At 45.6% G+C, this 19,298-nt stretch overlaps 1 protein-coding gene across 12 annotated transcripts in view; it reads right to left on the bottom strand.

Moving 5' to 3' along the window:
• The window catches only part of CAMTA1 (calmodulin binding transcription activator 1), a 228,044-nt gene that overhangs the window by 55,581 nt on the left and 153,165 nt on the right, over nucleotides 1-19,298 (bottom strand). Inside the window, exon 1 of one of the 12 annotated variants that reach the window (XM_017831176.1) lies at nucleotides 173-297. The exons of the other annotated variants lie outside the window; for them this stretch is intronic. The gene's annotated coding sequence lies outside the window, so the exon portion shown is untranslated. Of the gene's footprint in view, nucleotides 1-172; nucleotides 298-19,298 lie in introns of those variants that run through there. 12 annotated transcript variants of the gene reach the window in all.

Raw genomic sequence — 19,298 nt, 5'->3', positions numbered from 1 at the left:
GGTTTAAGGGACCTTTGGTTCATATGAGCCAATGCTTCCATCAGTTCTGGTCCACATCGGGGCTATTTTGAATACACAGAAAGTAGCCTGAGAACATCAGGAACAGCCACACTCTCCAAACAGTGACAGAAAGAGGCAGGGAAGAGCCGAGAAGGCTCACAAACAATATTACAGCGCGTCAACGATGGCCTCTTCATAGTCAAGCCTGGAATTCCTTGTCTTTTGAAGATGTTGCAGCTTTGCGATGAATCCAGCAAGCTGCAGAAGGTGGGGACTGCAAGAGCCCTTTGCAAAGCTGCTGCAGGAGGACAGCGAGGCACCAGCTCCCGCAGGCTGATCAAGGCTCTCCTCTCCCCACACACCTTCCCAGGGGCTGCGAGGGGGAGGCAACCCCGCTGTGACGCACTGCGGTGCCCTCCCACCGAGCCGTGTTACCACCCTGCGAGCAAATGAATCATCTTAACAACAGCAACAGTAACAACTCCGCCAGTTCCCCAGCAGCATCCCAGGGAGATTGTACAATAGATAATAACAAGATTGAGGAGCTGATTTCTTTCCCTTAAGTCATTTACTCCTAAGTTCGCAAACTTTAATGACTGCTTTGGAATTATTTATAAAAATAAATAGGATAATGGTGTAATTAAAACTCTAATGTTTCATTAATGTTGTTAGAGCCCTGTTCCAAGGGGTAGAGGGAACACAACATATCATTCACGTGCAAAGGTTGTGCTAATAGGAGCACTTGTTTATGAAACCAGGGGAGGGCTGGAGCAATACACGGACACCTACACCAAGGAGACCTACGGAAGGGAACTTCTGATGGGCAAAGCACAGCACAGCATGTCAGGAGCTGCACCTGGAGCAGCTCAGGGCAGGAGTAGGGCAGCACTCACCACCTCCAGGTGCAGGGTGACCATGCACCCCCGTGTGCCCCCCGCACACAGGGAGCATCCTGCACATCTCTGAGATCAGGGGGTGGCTGGTCACATCTCCCAGCTCCTCCAGGCTGGCTAAGAAGGTGCTGGCAGTGGAGAGGCCACTGGTGCCTGTGTACAGCAACATGACAAGCAGAGCAGCCTCCTGAAGTGTGACCTCGATAACCAGAAACATCTGGAGGAGAAGCTCTTTTAAGTTAGGAAGACATGCAAGCAGGAACTTGCATTTTTCCCCTCTATGGATAGAACTGCAACCAGGGGATTCTCAGTGAAGATTCTGTGAAAATATAGTATCAAATTCTTGCAGCCTGTTCTAAAAGAGTTGTGTTGCACAAGGAGGCGGCAAGGAAACCTTGTAAGGAACACCTAACAGTTTATTTCAGAGCAGTTTTGGAAAGTGCTAAAGCAAAGAAAACTGTTGGCTCTTCTATTCCCAAGATTCTTCTGGAGACAAACAACTGAATCTTTTATGTTTAATTGTGAAGTGTTGAAAACGTTCCATTTTCCAGGACACACCTGCCCCAGATGAGAGACAGCCAGAGGACACAGGAAACCATCACATCCTCTCTTTCCACAGTGAGGAGATCTGAAACATCACAGTCCTCGTGCATAATTCAGAAAAGGTTTAAGTAATAAAAATGATTACCTATACACCCAAATAGTCTCCATCAGCTAATTTAATGTAATTAGTGATCTAGATGATGAAGTAATAAAAAGTAATATGCTTCAGAGATTTCATGTAAAGACGCCTCTTGCTCTCAGAGAAGTTTCAAAGAAGGGAGCAAGGACATGCTGCCATCACAGCATTGGGCAATGTGGCAGTTCTGCAGGTGCTTCTCCCTTCCTCTCAGATAGCTGTGTTTTTCACAGCTTGATGGTGCCCGTTTGTCAGGTCTTCCTGACTTCACTGCAGCACAAGCAAGTGGACCTCAGCAGTGCATCGGCACTGAAATGTATAGTTTTTATATATAAAAACATATAAAATAAACACAAACCTAACAGGTTTGTTCCTTATGTCTACATCTAAAAGTTGACCTCAGATTGACATATCTCATGAATGCCAATCTATTTGGTGAACTAAAATGTTTTGACAAAAAATGAAGAGAATAGGTGTGTTTTGGAAAACTTAAAATCAGCAGTGAATCACTATTTGTGGTGACCTACCAGGAGAGCAAGAGAGATGTGAAAGACTAAAAGAAAAATTACAAATGTAACTTCCACGTGGGAACGATGCCAGGACAGTGGACAAGCCACAGCAGAAGCTCTTTACTGGGGTGGCAGGGAGGGGAGCCCTGGACTGGGCTGCAGATGGCTCGGAGAACGTGCCTTTTGGAAAGCAGCCCGTCATTCCAGTGCCCAGAGTCTCAGCAGAGCTGTTTCCCTTCCCACGCAGCTGAGTCGAAGGCACTGCCATCTGTCCCTGACCTGGGCAAGGCTCCTTGGCTCCTCCTGCCATGTCAGGGCACCTCACCTGCCTCCTCAGTGTGGTGGAGGAATGGGCTCCACTGCTGCTGGAGGGTGAGCAGGAGATGGTGCAACAAGCAGTTAAACACGAAAAGCCGATAGTTTTGATAAAGAAAAATGCAACTGCAACATCTGTCTGACTCTTGTTTGAAGCTTCATCAGCACTAAGTGGTCCATAAATCAGACTGGCATGGCGTTACATTTCTTCCATGGCTTAACCATTAATCTAGTGCCAATTCTTATGAAAAATGAAGGAGAAAAACTAGATGATGGTGGAAGTGTACATATTATCCAGAAAGTGGCAATGGCACATAAGGTGCTGCAGCCCTCTGTCCCAGTGGCTGGAGCAGTGGGGCAGCTTTCTCTGCTACCCACCATGGAAATAACTGAGTAAAACAACGTTTGTTCCATTAGCCTGCTCCATGAGGGTATTTTTCACAGGAGCAGAAACATAAAACTGAAATAAAACTGAAACAGTTCTGGCAGGTGTGGGGGCACAGGCAGCCAGCAAAGGGCTGGCTGACACTGGTGTGAAGGAACAGACAGTTCCTGCAGCGCTCCAGGCCAGCTCAGCCGTGGGGGAAACCCTCCTTTCATTTCAGCAACCACCTTCTGCCTTCACTTCCCAGAGTCAGTCCCCCACGAAGGGAAGTCTTCCTTCTCAGGCAGAATAATCACAAAAAACCTCCCCCTTTCTTCTGTTCTCATCCAAAAGCATGCTGGTTTGGTTGTCTTATTTCTTTTTGCTTTAAAAGCAAAAAGCAAAAGCCATTTCTGGCCAGATTCCAGCTGCTCTTCAGCTGCTCAGCCAAGGCAATCAGCTCAAGGCAAAATCTCACTGGCAGAGGCTCCCAAATCACCGATGACCACAGCTGAAGATAATTTTATTTGGAAAAATACCTCTGAGCTGAAAGTTTTGCATTTGTACTCCCTGCTGGAAGGATGAAAGGAAATTAATCATCCTCAGGGATGATGAGCATTGGTGAACTTAGTCCCAGCCAAGAAATTACCCCCAAGCACAGCCACTCGCCCCACTTGGCACTGGACACCCATGTTAGTTCTGTTGTGTCCAACCTGCAAAGTACTGTGTGTGGTGAAGCCTGTTCCAGCCTTAATGGCTAAACCACAAAGCAGAAAGGTAGAAGGAGCAGCAGAGCATGGCAGGGGAATGCAGAGGCAGCTCCTGTGCCCCTTTCCTCCCTGTTCACCCCTAAAATTATAACAGGTTTTTTCTTTTCTGACAACTATTCCTTCACAAAGTATCCTTTGAATTCCTAAAACAATCCAAAAAGCTGAAAAGGAATATCAGCTTTCTGGGAAGATAATTCACATTCACTGCTGTGCAGTGACTAGATCAATATCCACCAGGATATTACGCCAAGAAATGATAATACTAAGAGGTTTCCGTGGTTTTGAGGGGCTTCTGTTACATGTTGCTTCAGTACCCGCAGGTAACTCAGGGACAGGTACTGGGAGTATCTGTGCATTATTGATATGCTATCTAAAAGTCAAATCAAGGAAACCATTCCCAGACACGTGGATGACAGAATCTTCTACTGCTCATAGCAGTGTCTATCTGGAGGGTTTCCTCTGGATTTTCAAAGGTTTGGGAGTGGAGCCTGGGATACCTGAAGAACAAGGCACAAAGATACAACACAGACAGAGAAATAATAGAATTCTTTCCTTACAGAGACCAAATGCTAGCTTTGGGGAAGATTACTGGTTTGAATCCCAGCAATTTCTTTATCCTTGAACTAATTTTTAATTGAGGTCATGCTATAGAAGACAACCTGGTGGCTGATGTACTAGAATATGTTTATCTTCCACACTTACCGTGAAAACAAAAACATTGACTTTGAATGCACAACTCATTGCCTTAGAGCTGGGAACATTTAATTACACAGAATGAGACAATTACCAGAGACGTAGCACAGCCCTGGCTCCTGAGCTGAAGCACTGGAGCACAGGGAAGAGAGTGGGGTCCCAGAGCTGGACACAAAAGCAGAAGTTGTGCTGTGGAGTAGAACTCCTCCTACTGGGAAATTCCTTTTAGCCAGTACAGCACTTTGAATTAGCTTTGTGTCCTATGTCTCCAGCTGACAAAGGAGCTGGTGGAAATTCTGTCCCTTCAAAAGATTCCTCAGGAAGAAAGGAACACCAGGCGTCAGCTGGGCGAAGAAACACTGGTGTATATATGGTTTTAAATGCAGTTAAATCAGCATCCTGACAGGCACTGGCTCAGGAGCTGCTGCCAGTTGGCACTGTCCTTGCCTGTGTACAGAAGATTTTGGTCTCCTCCAGGGCAGTGGCCATCCCCACCATTGCTGCACCCCAGCCATGCCTGGAGTCTCAAGATTTATGCCCTGTGGATACCAAGGATACTTTGTCTCCAAAGATCAGCCTGCCACAACTCCAACACATAGTAATTTTCCCACTTTTTTTAGCCCAAGTTCTTTTGAGTCTTTTTGTTTGTTTAAATTCACTAATTTTTGAGACAAGAAGTTGGCTAGAGGCCGATACAGCTCCATGTACTGTAAAGATTGAAGAGCTTGGAAAGCAAAAAAATTCTTTTGAGATTATGAGATTTCCTGCAATTATTTTAAAAGGAATCAAGATTTAATTTATCTGTATGCTTTATAACATGCTTCCCACTTCTTCTTCAATACCTTGGTAAGGGCACAGCACACAGAGCAGCGTGGGCATCACCGGGCAGCACTTAAATAGCATGAGCAGCAAAGTAAGAGAGTCTTAATATAGAACAAATACCAAACACTCACCAATACATCGTCAAATGTGATATATTTGAAGATATTTTATACAGAAAGAGCTGTCTCTGAATACTCCTGGGGATCATGTTTACTTAACGTATACTTTGAAAGATACAGAGAAATACAACACTGTAATTCCTGGCCTCTGAAGTTCCAAAAGAAATTGATTTCTGAGATGCTTTTTATCTTTCATAGCAATACCTCTTGTGCTAGTAAAAGGTGTAACAGAAGGATGATGCTGCACAACTTGAAACATGCAGCAAAATAAAACAAAAGGCACTTCTCTTTCTCATGAAGTTATTATTCTTCTGGACAATGGAAATTTCTTTTCATCTGTGTCACCTCTCCCAGCTGGAAGCTTTAACTTACACAGGCAGTTGACAGGGACAAGATAATTCTGCCATGAGCTGGGACTGCATTTGTTTATCTAGGAACACACAGAAGAGCTGGTGGTGCTAACACAGAGGTCCTGGGGGCAGAGATGCAGCAGGGAAATCTGTCCTGATTATTGCTCTGGAGCAATAAACCCATTAGAGTCCATGAAAGCAGTCACCTGGGAAGGTCTGAGGAGAGCCAAGTCTTTGGCATCTGAGCGCTCATGGTGCTGGTAATGCCCAGCAGAGCAGTGCATCCTTCAGCACAGGGCTCCCACCCAGGTCTCCAAAGGGTTTTCTCCAAGAACCACAGTGGGCTCCAGGCTTCCACCCACAGAGCAAGGCAGAGGAGCCTCTTTCAAACCCACAGTTTTTACTGTTTTCCACTCAGTCCTTTATGACTGTAGGTCTGGATTCTTGAAAGACCACGCTGAGACTTTCACAGCTGTTAAGCAGTTGGTCAGAGGAGGTGCCAGGGCAGCTATTTGACTCAGTTCATAACCTTCTAAGCTATGCCATTGCCTGCATATGAAAACACAACCATGATAAAAAGCATGCACAGAAAACTTCAGCTTGGTCACACCCCCCCTCAGGAAAGTGCACAAATGAAAACATCTGCCCTTTAACCCAGCTCTGCATCCAGCACTAACCGCCTCTGCAGGGAGACAGATCTGACATGGAAATCACCACTTATCTCCTCCTCCTCCCTGTCACTTGCTCTCTGCAGTTTTACAACTCATTCTGCAAAAGCCTTGAGGATTTTCAAACAATAACGCTGAGGGCAAAGCAAAAGTTTCTCTGGGTTTGAACTCCTTCGAGATACTCTTCCTGACAAATGAGGCTCATTACAGACACACACACATTTCTTGCTATACTGGGCATATTCTGCTACTCCAGCTCACCACCTTTGAAGACTTAACATTTGAACAGTGCTTCTATGTTTTCTTACATTAAACCTGCATATTACAATCAAATCCAGAACAGTGGAATTTCTTCTGCAAGGAAAGTGGTACAGAGGAGAACATCAAAACCACCTGATATTTCAGTGTCCTACACTTGAATCGTGCTTATCATTTTTGTAACAACTGAATTTGCTAACTGATACAGCCTGATTTATAGACCAAGATTACTCGATGTAACAGCAAAAGACAGCTCTTTCTAGGGTAGAACAAAGCAAATGCTCAATTGCCCACAAAGCACCGGTGAGGATCCTCACAGCCACCAAAGCTGCAGATGTGGAGTAGAGTTCTGCCCTACAGCTGCATGAATAGTTTGAAATCACATTACACTGCCCATGCACACATGGGCAAAGCACCATCAAATCACAGACACAAATGTAAATACCAAGGTACCGAATATGCCATAATGGTGCTGCTCTCTTTGTAGGCTGCTGCTCTGTAAAAGATTTGCTGCTGCATTTGGACTATTTTTCCCCAACAAGTGTGAGCCAGAGATCCCTCAGCTGACATTTGTGAGGACTCTTTATTTTTTTCACTCTGAAGTACAGAATCGCTTCTCCCTCTTTCTGTTTTTATTGCAACCTTTACATGGGAATTCTGTCACTGCATTTCAAACGAGCTCAGACAGAGCTCAGCTCAGAACACTTCCATCCTCATCACCAGCCAGAAATGCCAGCACTATAAATCATGCCCCAAGTGGCTTCTGTCCTTTCCCAGCTCATCCAAGCCAGAGATACAATAATAGTTGGTCTGAAATAAGAAGAAATTTTAATTTCAAAGGTCTGCTGACATTCACCAAGTGCTTTCAAAGTTTCTATCAACAGAATGCACTGCTTCCAATTCCAGTTGGAATGCAAATGGTGCAAGTTTTTCTCTTGTGCTGATGGCCTAGTTTGCCTCAATAACACTGTTAACTGTTAAATATTAATGCATTTCTGTGAATTAAGAACAGTTTAATGTGTACCTGAAGATACTTCACTTCTTACTTTTTTAATTGGTATTTTTGTAGGTGGACCAAGTAATAAAAAGCTGACATTTCCAAATACTAAAGAAGAAAAGCCCAGGAGAATGTACTGAGAGCTCATGACAAGCTTCCCCTTCAGAGGCATGCTGTCCCCTCAGTGCTGCTCCTAAAGCTTCACCAAGCTTCAAGCTATTTTTGTACAGATGAAAACGATTTAAAATCATTTGGAAGTGGATTGCCCCTCCAACCCCATGTGCACTCCACAGCAGCGGGACACCAGGATGTAGGAAGAGAGGACGTAGGACTAAGGCTGTGTCCAAGGGTTGGCCCACCCACATGAGGGAGAAAAGCACCAGCTTCAGTGTTTCACAGGGTGCTGCCGACTCCCCAGCCCACCAGAAAGGGAGCTCTCTGCAGTGCTGAGACCTGCCGGCAGCTCCTGCAGCATCCCAGGGGCTGGAGCTGTGCTCACGGTGCTCACCAGCCCTGGCTCCTTTCCCCACACCTGCACAGCACACAGTGCAGAGACACAGGGCTCCAGGTGCCTGGAAAGGAAGTGTGTGTGAGCCTGATGCCTGCCTGGAGGAACAGGAGATAAATGCTATTTAGTGTTCCATGCAGCCTATACAGTACATGGTAAGCCAACAAGTCCTTTTTATTTCTATTCTTTGCTCTTGCTCCAAGGGCTCTATCGTTTATAACGTCTTTAAATTTGTTACTTTTTATATCAGTGACTGGTAATACAATTCCCAGAGGAATAACATCAGTAACCTTCAAAACACTTTCATAATGTTGCCTTTGATAGTCGGGCAACACTTTTGTTCCTATGGCAAAACCCTTATGACATTGCTATACAGCACACAGGTTATTCTTTGAAGGTTTTGTTATGCCTAGATAACCCTTCCAGATATGAGTAACCCCAGTGCCAAGGAATCCAAAGTTCTCCTCTGGTACATATTTTGGAGTCCAGCTTTACTTTGCATTGGATGTGAGGGCTCACAGAGATGCAAGAGTCCAAACAAAAGATTTATAAAAGCCAGCAACAGGAGGCTGTGCCCACAGGCAGAGATGGGCAGGTACCAGGGACACCCCAAACTGCCATGTCAAGGACATGCTGGCCTCCCTCCATTCTCCCTGCAGCTGTGGCTGATTAGCCAGGGTGTCCTGAAAGGTACCCAGAGTAGCCAGCTGGGAACTGAGGCAGCACTTTAAACGGGAAACATCAAATCCTAAAGCAAAAAAAAAAGAGTATCAGACTTGAATTTTTTTCTAAACTGCAAGAAAAAGATTATTAGACAACCTTCTTTCTTCTTCACAATCACTCAGAAGTCTCAAATTCCCCCAGACACAGGGATTAACAAACAGGGATTAGCATCTCAGGACTCCTGTTGTAGACTTTGAGAAGCCCAGCTTTCTGGGCCTCCTGCACATACACTTCAGAGACTCTCACATGGATGCCTTGGAAACTTAAATGGAAATGTGAACCCCACCAGTGCTGCTGTGCAGCTCAGAGGGGCTTCTCTGACCTGTTGATGAGAGTGGAGTTTCTCCTTATCAGACCTTTCCAAAGACTCCAAGTCCTTTCTGGCTGTGTAGGCATTCAGGTTTCTCTTGGGGAGATCCGACAAACGGATTTTGTTTCTCCCAGGGTGGACAAACGGCTCTAGTAAGTGCCTGTGCAACTCTGAACTCAAGGGAGGAGCACACATTTCTTCCTGGCTCCTTTTTGCTCCAAATCAGGTCTCTCTCTCATACAGTGAGAGAAGAGAATGGTAAACTGGATGGTGAGCCTGTCCTGCCTCAAACTGCTATGGCAAAGCAAGCGACCTGGCTGCTAACAGAGATGTTACAGGGATGAGCAGAAGACAGCTAAGCCAACTGCCCTTCAGCCTGATCCATCAGTCTAAAATGCACTGCACAGGAGCAGCCTGGCAGTTTCCCAGCAGATGACAGTGCCCCAATAACCTCCAAAGCTGTGTTATTTAAGCAGAGGAAGGTGAGCTTTGTTTAGCTCTTAGGCTCAGGCTGAGACAATGACAGATGCCAATGCTCCATCCAATTACATTTTTAAGTAGTGAAAGCAAATATATCAGGTGAGCATATGTGGCACATGAGAGTTATCAATTTCTTTGGTAACTCTTTGCAATAACTTTGATAACTTTGCAACAACATGGCTGCATCTCACCTGAAGAATCTCCCTCATCTTTTTATTTCACAGTATGCTCCAAAACAACAGTGAAGTTTTGGCAATGCCTTTTAAAGAATACAACAGATAGCTATGCAATTGCTGTTATATGCAGAAATTCCCTTTTTTTTAAATTTACTTGCCAAAAGTGACTACAAAGTTGAGATATTTTATAAATTGAGTGCTGCTGCCTGTGGTGTACACTGTGGTGTAGCAAGAGAAAAGAACACACAATGCCCATGACATTGTACACTTTACAAAATACGAAAAGGCAGGAAAGCTTCCGAATTTCAATAACAGACGCAGACTATTACACACAGAAAGTCATTACTCATTTCAGCCATCAGCTACTTGACCCAGCTATATACACTGGTATCTTCTGAGACATCCCAAAAAAGCAGCAGTAGTTGGAACATCCAGTGCCAGACACGGCAATATTAAAGTTTAACATGGGTACTTTTAAGTTGGTAAATGCTCAGCAAAGTAAGCGCAGATCAAAGGGGTTTTTGAGCTTAGGCATCGTTGCATCTGAAGAAGCATCTAAGAGAGAGGTAATGCTGAGGAACGAACAGCTTATGACAAGAGTCCTTGAAATCCCAGAAACAGCAATACTCTGCATTATCCAGATTCAGAGTGCTCTGTGCATTTTCAAATTCACTGCTTTTTCACTTTTTCCTGCCAGCACAGAACATGGAAGAGGAATGAAGACCCTTGTCTTGCTGTCCTTCAAAAAAAGGACAGTTTTGTTCTTCATCTTGGACCTCTCAGATCTGAACTTTATCAGACAGTGTAAGAGCAACTACAAACTACAGTTTGGTGATGTGGGGATGGCAACAACAGCAGAGCCCAGAGCTTGGAGGCACGTTCCCAGCACGTTCACCATGTCCTCATCTTTCCATTTAACAGATAGAGACACAAGGAAAAAATGAAATCTAAAAAGCATTGTCAACTTGAATGATTTTCCAGGTTCTTGTCACTGAACAACCATCATCCCTCAGAGCATACAAAAGGCAATAAATGCAATAGAACTAATAAAGGAAAACTGTGTGGAGCTTGACAGATCTGGCTGTCCCTGGCATGTGACAGCCGATTTTCCAAGCAGGCAAACTGACACTGCAGCAGACTTGTCCACAGGATAAGTGAGACCCTGACAAAAACAGCACTGACTCCTGTTTTTCAGTGCTGTTAAGTTCTGCTAAAAAAAGGTCCATTTTGAAAGAGTATTCAAATAGTTCTGAAAAATACATTTGTGGCTGATATAAAAACTGCTTAGTAATTGCTGTTTACCGTCTCACCTCTGCTGAGCATCAGCACAAGCCCAGTGGCTCTGTAACACCCATAAAAGGCTGCACCTCACCTTGTTAACACTGACTGTCCACCCTGTCTCCAGCCTCCAGGCCATTGCCACACTCCATTATCTGCATTTCTCTGAATGCCAAAAAGCCATCAGAAACTGTAGTTTTCTCCAAAAGCTGGAATCCCTCAGGCTTGCAGGCAAGTGGGCCCTGCAAGGTTTGCAGGGCGAGTCTGTGACCAGAGACCTAATTTACCCAAGAACCTGTTAACATTTCCTCTCTACACTCACTGAATGAACGTGCTTTTAAAGTCACTTATTTACCAATAAATTGCAATGGTCTGGGATCATGAGCAACAAAGTAAATTGTTTTAATTGATCTGAACTTTTTTACCATGTGGGAGCTTCGGTCCCATGTCACTGTACTTTCTAAAGGTCTGAAAGAGCAAGTGAAGCACTTGGAGCTCGCTGTCTGTAAAATGCCTTCTGAAAGGCTGCATGGCTGAAATGGAGAAAAAAAGAAATCAACACTTGCACGACTTTCATGTTTACAATGAACCTTGAACCTTGAAAGGAGTCAAAGACTGACTTCTCTATGTAGAGGGACACACTACAAGCCACATGCAAGCAGCTCACATGGGAGGAATGGCATTTCATGACATGCAGCTCTTGCTGCACTGTCCAGAAGCAATATTACAAAACCACAGAATCACGGGATATTCAGTGACTTTATTTTTTTTTTCTGGGATCGGAGAAGATGAAGACTATGCAGATTTAAATAATTGCAGGAGTTCACTTGGTATAACCTCAGGCAAATGCAAAGGGGCAGAGGTCCTGATAATAAAGACTCAGCCCCTGTTTGTCTGAGTAACAGCAGCCTCTGCAAACAGCAGCAAAACTGCAGCCTAAAACAAACACAGTGCATTGCCAACAGGTAAAACCACATTTTATTCCAACCGGTTGGGGGGGTTCAGAGGAAATATTCAATTTATGAGTAAAGTATAAACGGTATCTTTCAAAATCAGAGTTTTCAGCACAGATTAGCTCTCCATCCCCATTGCTGCTGAGAGGGCTAATCACTGCCCTGAATCAGTGTTTCGGCTGAACCTGACATTGGAAATCACACATAATTATACTGATTAATTTTGCTGAAAACATACAGTGTTTTGCTATAGAATGTAAACATAATAAGGTGAAAGTGTGTTAAAAATAGATAAAGCTGTGCTATTCAGAAAAACCCGCTCAGGTGCTACAGGCATTGGAGTGACTGCATTTATTAAAAGAGCAGCGCCAATTCCCACAGCTGCCTCCCGACTTCTAAGGAAAAAAAAGCTGGTGGATATATGACTCAGGAGTATAGTTGCAGCCTACTAAAGGCATCCAATTATTTATATATACATCAGAATAAAATAAAATGTAACGATATAAAAAGACTGCTTCAAAGAGCACCAGTCCTGCAGAGCATCTGCAACTGAAGGGCTTGATGCAGCCAAAGAACTTGGGGTTCAAAAAGAGGGTGATACAGAGGATGCTCAGAGGAGAGGCAGCAAGCAAGGAAGGAACTCAGTCCGTCTCCTGGCAGGGAGATATTTAACAGTTAATAGAAGAAATATAAAAGACCTCAAAACACAAGGAAATTGCAAGAGAAACAGAACCCTAAAATTAGGAATTCCTCCTTTGTCAACCTTTGCAACACCAACATTTCAGAAGAAGCTGGAGCAGCTCCAGAACAGGCTTGTCCTCAGCGCCTACAGAGACAATTTCTACGAGGGGCAAACAGGCACAGAATTCCAGCAACAAAGCCTGGTAATTTCACAGAAGACACCGGCATTAATGTAGAGCACTTAAAACTGAGAGAGATGCTTCTGTCCTTACTTGCATCTTGCTGTGCAACGATCTGAGAAGGCACTGCAAGAAAATTGCTTGGGTTTCCATTTTAAAGCTGCACTTAACAAAATACTATCTGTGTTCAGACATATTGGCAAGGAAAAGTAGCAAGTTACTTGTTTTTCCTGTAGCACCTAAAATCACAACAGCAATGGTGTCGGTCCCTTCTCACCCAGGATCAAAAGTGCCGACACGTTGCTGTGACCGCTCTCCCCGTGTGCTGCCTCAGGAGGTGGCTGCTCAGATTCTTGGGGTGTTTTGGCTTATTTACCCACAAGCACAAACTCCACCTATTGCAAAGCACCCACATCCCACAGGACAGCAGCATGGGTTCAATGGACACAGGACGCAGCATTTTTCAGGGCCCTTTCACAGCATCGACAGTGCAGCAGGTCCTGCTCTCGTGAGCCGTCCTTGCCCTGGGATGGGGTAGCCCCGGACTCCCCGGGCACTCGGAGCAGCAGCTGGACCCCGGCTCCTACAGAGCATCTCTGCCACAGGCAGCTCCCGGCAAGGAGGACCCGAGGTTTGCCTGACGATAAACAGAAGGGAAAGGCAAACACAAAGCTGCAGCTGAGTAAGGAACATTAAGTCTGACACAGGGAAGCTGTGATGCATTACTCAGCCTGATAAGTTTAATGTATAATTTAGAAAGATATCACCAAAATGGAAAAGAGAAGCTGTTAAGCAGCTCTGAAGGGTATTCGGCTCAGGCATCACATGCAGTTAGTGTTCACGGTAAGCTGCTCGCCCCATGGCAGAGAGCCACCCCTCGCCCAATAGCTTGATTTAGATGTGTCTCAGCACTGAAGCATTTCAGAAAGAACTCATTCCTTTTCACAAGACAGATTTAGGCTTTTTACTGAGTATTAGGTATTACCTCCCTGCTTGATAACCAAAAGTCATCAGATGGGAAAGCACTTCTCCTCCAACTGCTGCTCAGTGTAACAAGCAGCCTCAACCAGGCGGTTTGAATCCTTTTGACACTTGGAAGTTGCAAATAATCCCAAATTACATCAGAAAGACTTCAGAAGATGTACAGCAGAAAAAAAATTTTAAAAAGCCGAAACACTGCTCACATAACACATCAGGTGTTATGATTTTTGTTTAAAAGAGTATAAATGACAGCCACCTTGCCATAGTCCTTTGAAGAAATACTCCTCTCGGGTAAAACAAGAGCTTTGCTGAGGCTTAGGGAATCTTCTGCCCTTTTGGCTTTGCAGGGACATGCAGAGGAGGGATGCTGCAGCTGCTTGTTGAGGAGGGCTGTAGGCTGGTGAATGACAGCCCAGCACCTGCCTGACAGGGGAAGCTTTAATAAGTAAAGGTTTAAAGGTTTATTTGCCAGCTGAACTTGCTGAAAGTGTCCCCTGGAGCCCACATTTCAGAATTAATGACTTCTGATACCGCTCATGTAATCACCAGAGGGCCTGTGGAAAATATTTTGATGATGAGGGATGCCATTTGTTAGCAGGATGAACCTGAAGAGTGGAGGGAGGGCACCGCAGGACACCCCCAGCACAGAGCAGACCCCTGCCACCCAGACACCAGGGATGGGACAGTGTGGGGGTCCCACCCCATGTGGGCTCGCAACAGTGCCTGCTCCAGCCCAGCACTGCTGTCAGCTCAGCACCACTGGAAGGCTTCCAGCACCGCTGACGAATCTTCAGCACTGCCGCCTTCAATTATCTCTGCACGGCTCACTGCAGCACTGGGCAGGGAGCTCAGTCAGGTCTCCATGGATGCCCCAGCTTCGCGTGGAAAACCATCCCCCCTAATTGGGGAGGACTGGCAGGTTGCATTCGGGAGCACAGTGCCTGCCCTTCAATGCGAGTCCACATTGTCCCACCAGGGATGCTCCTCCACACGTCCACGTCACGGCTGCCATGTGCCCTGACAGGTGAATTTCAAGCAAAGTAGAAATGATGGATGGCAGCAGGTTGGAAATTCATCCACGAAGCCAAAACAGCACTGTGGCATGGAAGGGAGGGAGGTCACACAGGGGGACACTGACAAAAAGCCGTGAGTGGACCCAGAGGTGCAGCCGATCCCAGAAAGGTCCAAGTTTTGATGTCCCTTCTGGCAGTCCCCCTAACAAGGTCGCTTGTTATTTCCCTGGATTCTCTCACATCCACACAGTTTCGTTCCATTTTTGAGTTTACCACAGTCAAGAAGGGAATGACATCTTGTAGCAGTGTCACTGTGTTTCCTCTCCTTAAATCAGATTTAACTTTTGCAGCTCTTTAATAAAATTCATTGTCCTCTTATTCAGTATTACAAGATAAAAAGGACAGAACTGTCTTCTCTAAAATTTTGGAAACACTTCCTCATCTGACAGTATTTGTATAACACCTTCATTTCTCTTTTTCTTAGTCCATTAATATAATATCGACCTTTTCAACTCCCTTTAAACAGGACCTTTCCAGGAGTAATCTCTCCCCATCCAACTGCTGTTGAATGGCACCATCCAGCATCAACGGTAGCACGTCACACAAGGCTGTGCAACAAGATTAGGATGCACTTTTTTTATACAATCCCTCTGCTCTTTATTTTTATATAAAGATCTTTTTTGCTCTTGACTTCAGTTGCATATTAAGAGAAACTCTCAGCCCGTGATTCCCTCTAATGATATCCTAACCACCTCCCAACTGCCTGTAGGACTCAGAAACAGCTTTCCAATTTTCTCCCTGTTTCCTAGCTCCATTAAAAATATACATTGTAAAAGGTCTTGATTCTTGCTGCTCATTATCCAAAGCACCCTGTGCTCCAACACCAATCTGACTGACAGACATGGTTTCCCACAGCTCTCCTGGGCTCGCTCCCCAACTCGAATGAAGGGGGAGATGCTTTTCAGGACACACCATTACTGCAACTGCTCCATGAAGTGCTTTATCACACACATATTTTAAACTCCTGACAACACTCACACAGAGATAAGGGAACAGGAACTTGGGCACACAGTTTTATAACATTTTCCCTATTTCTAGTGGTTTATCTCCAGAAAAGATCAGTATGTCTCCCAAATCCTTACAAATTAGTGCAGCTGGCAATATCAGTCTCTCTGACTTCAGTCAGCACGGCCTGCAATGATTCACTCAGAATAATCTGCTCAAAAAGGGAGCCCTTGTTCCAAAAGCCTGTGCCTCCAACACTGACCATCAGGCACCCATCGCTGCAGTGAGACCAGAATTTCTGGGGGCAATGTGCTGCTGTGCTGCTGTTTACTCAAAGCAATGACCGTACCTGCACCTTCCACACAACAACCTTCGGCGTGCAGGAGAACAGCAGAGAGTGACCCCGAATTTCCAACCTTTCAGGGGTTACAGGGCAGCTGGGAATGAACCTGCAATGAGCTGGTACCCCAGCCCTGGGCCATCAAGCACCTGGGAGGAAGGTGCTGGCAGCTACTCCAGGCAGTTGTCACTGACCAGGGCTGAACCAAGGTCCAGGTGGATCATGCAATGCACGGAGAAGGGATCTGGGACAGAGAGATACCAAACACACGGGTAACCCCAGCCAAATCATTTAAAGGCACACAGTTGGATCCTGTAATACTGGATACAGCAGGGAGCATCTGGGAACAAACTGGCCCCCAGCCACCCAGACATCCTGCAGCTAAGCAAGACTAGCACCCAGTGATGTGGTATAATCCCTGGCACGCTGTGAATGCCCATGCTCCCTCTGGATACAGAGGAACTAATCCTTGGGAACAACCAGTGCAGACCTGCAAGGAGCTGCTTTACTCTGCATGGAGTGGGACCAGCAGCGCTCACAAGCCAGAGTAATCCAAGGCTGCACTTTGGTGGGTTTTTTTTAACAAGCACAGACTGTGCCCACAGAATCTGACATAATTTGAGTTCAGAGATGCAATAAAAAAATAGCACACCCTTCCCAGAGCTTTCAGACTCAAAATTTCATCAAAAAGAAATGCAAGTGCATAAATTATGCAGCCCTACCCTGCCTATCACATTCAGCTGATATGTAGAGTCTCTTCACTTTGACAGGGGGTTTGAATTACAAGTTTGTAAAAACGCTGAGGGCTCCTCCCTCGGGCTGTGGGAGGGCAGGAGCTGCCAAATTCAGATCTCATAGCCAAAGACAACTATTGCTTTTGCTGCAAATGCTTCTGAGCATAAGGCTATCTGGATCAGAGGGGCAACTGCACTTGTGCACCGATATCCCAGCCAAAACATCCTCCTGGTACAGGTCAGCAGCCTTCCCTGAAGACATCTCTTGAAGGACATTGGCCCCAGGAGCACGGCAAGAAACACCTGCACCAGTGCTGGGTGCTGTCTGTGCTACCTGTGCTCACCCACAAGCAAAGCAGTGCAGCACTTTTCACCGTAGTCAGATCTTGGCACAGCACGCGATGAAAGACTTCCAGCATTGCCAGTGTGCTGAATTTAGCAGAGAAGGGAGCTAGGGAGATGGGATTCCTACAGACAAAAATAGAAAGTTTTAAAGCTGCAGCAAAGAGAAAGACTGCTGGAACATGGAGTTCTCTAGCAGCATCCAGCCAAGCAGCAAGAACCAAAAGGAAACCTATAAATAATATAGAGCAGATCTGCTCTGATCCACTAACCTACTTCAGGACAGGTTTACAATGAAGAAAAAAAGAATTTAAGCTTGATTGTGGTGATTTAGAAAGCATATGGTGGTGATGTATATTCCTTGCCCTGATTTCTCAGCTGGAATTAAACCAGATAACTGACTCCATGTACAGGGAAAGCCGTCTGTGTTCCCTGGTTCTGTTTCTTGGAGAAGGGGAGGGAGTGCCTTGCACTGCCAGCTCTGTGTGCTGCACGGGCCAGTGAGTGCTCTGCTGGTGGCTCAGAGCCATGCCCTTGGGGCAGGGCAAGATCCCAAATGCTGTGACCAAAGCACAGCAGGATTAGAGCATCCTCATGGGAATGGAAAGCAAACACAAACATGTCACCATTTATCAGCTTATCAGAGCTGCCCTAGGACATGCAGCACATGTAATACTCATGCACTAATAAGACACAACATCACACAGAATACAGGTGGTTAATTGCCATTATGGAATAACTGATGTTTACAGTTATTATTACAGTTATTTGATGGGTGGAGGCAACAAAGCTGAGCCCAGCTTTCCTACAGGGTGCATGGCAAGGCTGTCAGCAAACAGAGGGAACAGCCCTAACTTTAATTAAATAATGCTGAGTAGTAATTTTCTGTATATTTAGATTGAATACAACAAAATGGTGTCCTGTAACTCTTTACAGGTGTTGCTGGATGGCTTAGCCAAGAAATTCATGGCAGGGACACCCTCAGTCTTGTTTTATGATGTCCTGCCCTCCCCAGCCCTGAGACACTTGAATGAGGTGCCGGACACCATTTAGTCACTGGCTGAAGAGTTCTTCACAGAACACCTCCATGCTGCCAGTGCCCCTGGCCCAGGGCTTTCTGAGCCTCTCTCTCCTTTTTCCATTCATCAGGAACATCTTCATTTCAAGCACATTCCCTTGAGGCAGACAGAGCCATAAATAACCTTCTGCTTCATTGTCTGTGCTCTCTGGGAGTGCTCTGCCCAAGTGGGTTTCACTAATGCATTCCACATACAAGGAACATCCAGACAGAGGAGGGCCAGGGCACGGGAATGCACACCTACTCCAAGAGGAAACCTCAGGATGAGCAGCACTTGCACAAACTTTGAAGATTATTAATTACTGTTACTTTCCTGAAAATGCTTTGAAAAATAATTGTGAACACGGTTTGGGCTTAATGAGCAAACACGTTTGTGCTCCTGACCCAGGCAGGGCCTAGACAGGCAAATTGATAGCCTGTAATCTGCTAATTTATTATGCCAGGTTCTACTGATGTTCTCAGCTTCCTCTTCTTCCCTTTTCCCATATATTTCCATTTCCTTTTGACCAGAAGGAGAACAGATCATCCAATTCTGTATGTATATGTTCTCATTTTCCCAATCTTTTAACACAGTGGAAAGACACCGCTGTTTGGGTGAGGGGATACTTGTCAGTGCCACCAGAGTGGTTCTTGCAGTGGCAGTGCCTGTTGGCTCACAGGGGTTAAACACCCGCCTCCTCTCTGGACTTTTGGTGGTTCCCACCTGCAGCAAACCAACTCCCAGATCTTCACTCCTCCGATCAGCCAAGAGAGCCAGCACGCAAAGGATCAGGAGTCATTCTGCCACAGACCACCCAATCTGTCCCTAAACCTCAGTCCTGCTCTGCAAAGCCAGGCTCAGGGTGCTTGGCAAGAAGCGCCTCGGGAAGTCACAGGCTGCTGCTGCTGAGCTCTTGTGCACTTTTGCACAACTAAGTCTGCTGTGTTTTGCCTACATGACATGTGTGGGTAGATAATTACCATAAAGGATTCCCAGTGATCATGCACAAAATCTGGCACCCCAGAACATGTTCCTGCCCAGTGTCAGCACCTGCATTTTCTTCTTTTTTTGCAGGACCCCAGGAAGGCACTCACAGCCCA

The sequence above is a fragment of the Lepidothrix coronata genome, unplaced genomic scaffold (genome assembly GCF_001604755.1).
Source record: "Lepidothrix coronata isolate B3197 unplaced genomic scaffold, Lepidothrix_coronata-1.0 Scaffold188, whole genome shotgun sequence".
NCBI classification, from domain to species: domain Eukaryota; kingdom Metazoa; phylum Chordata; class Aves; order Passeriformes; family Pipridae; genus Lepidothrix; species Lepidothrix coronata.
Note: the sequence above shows the minus strand (reverse complement) of the source record. Positions and strands in the feature narration are given on the sequence as shown.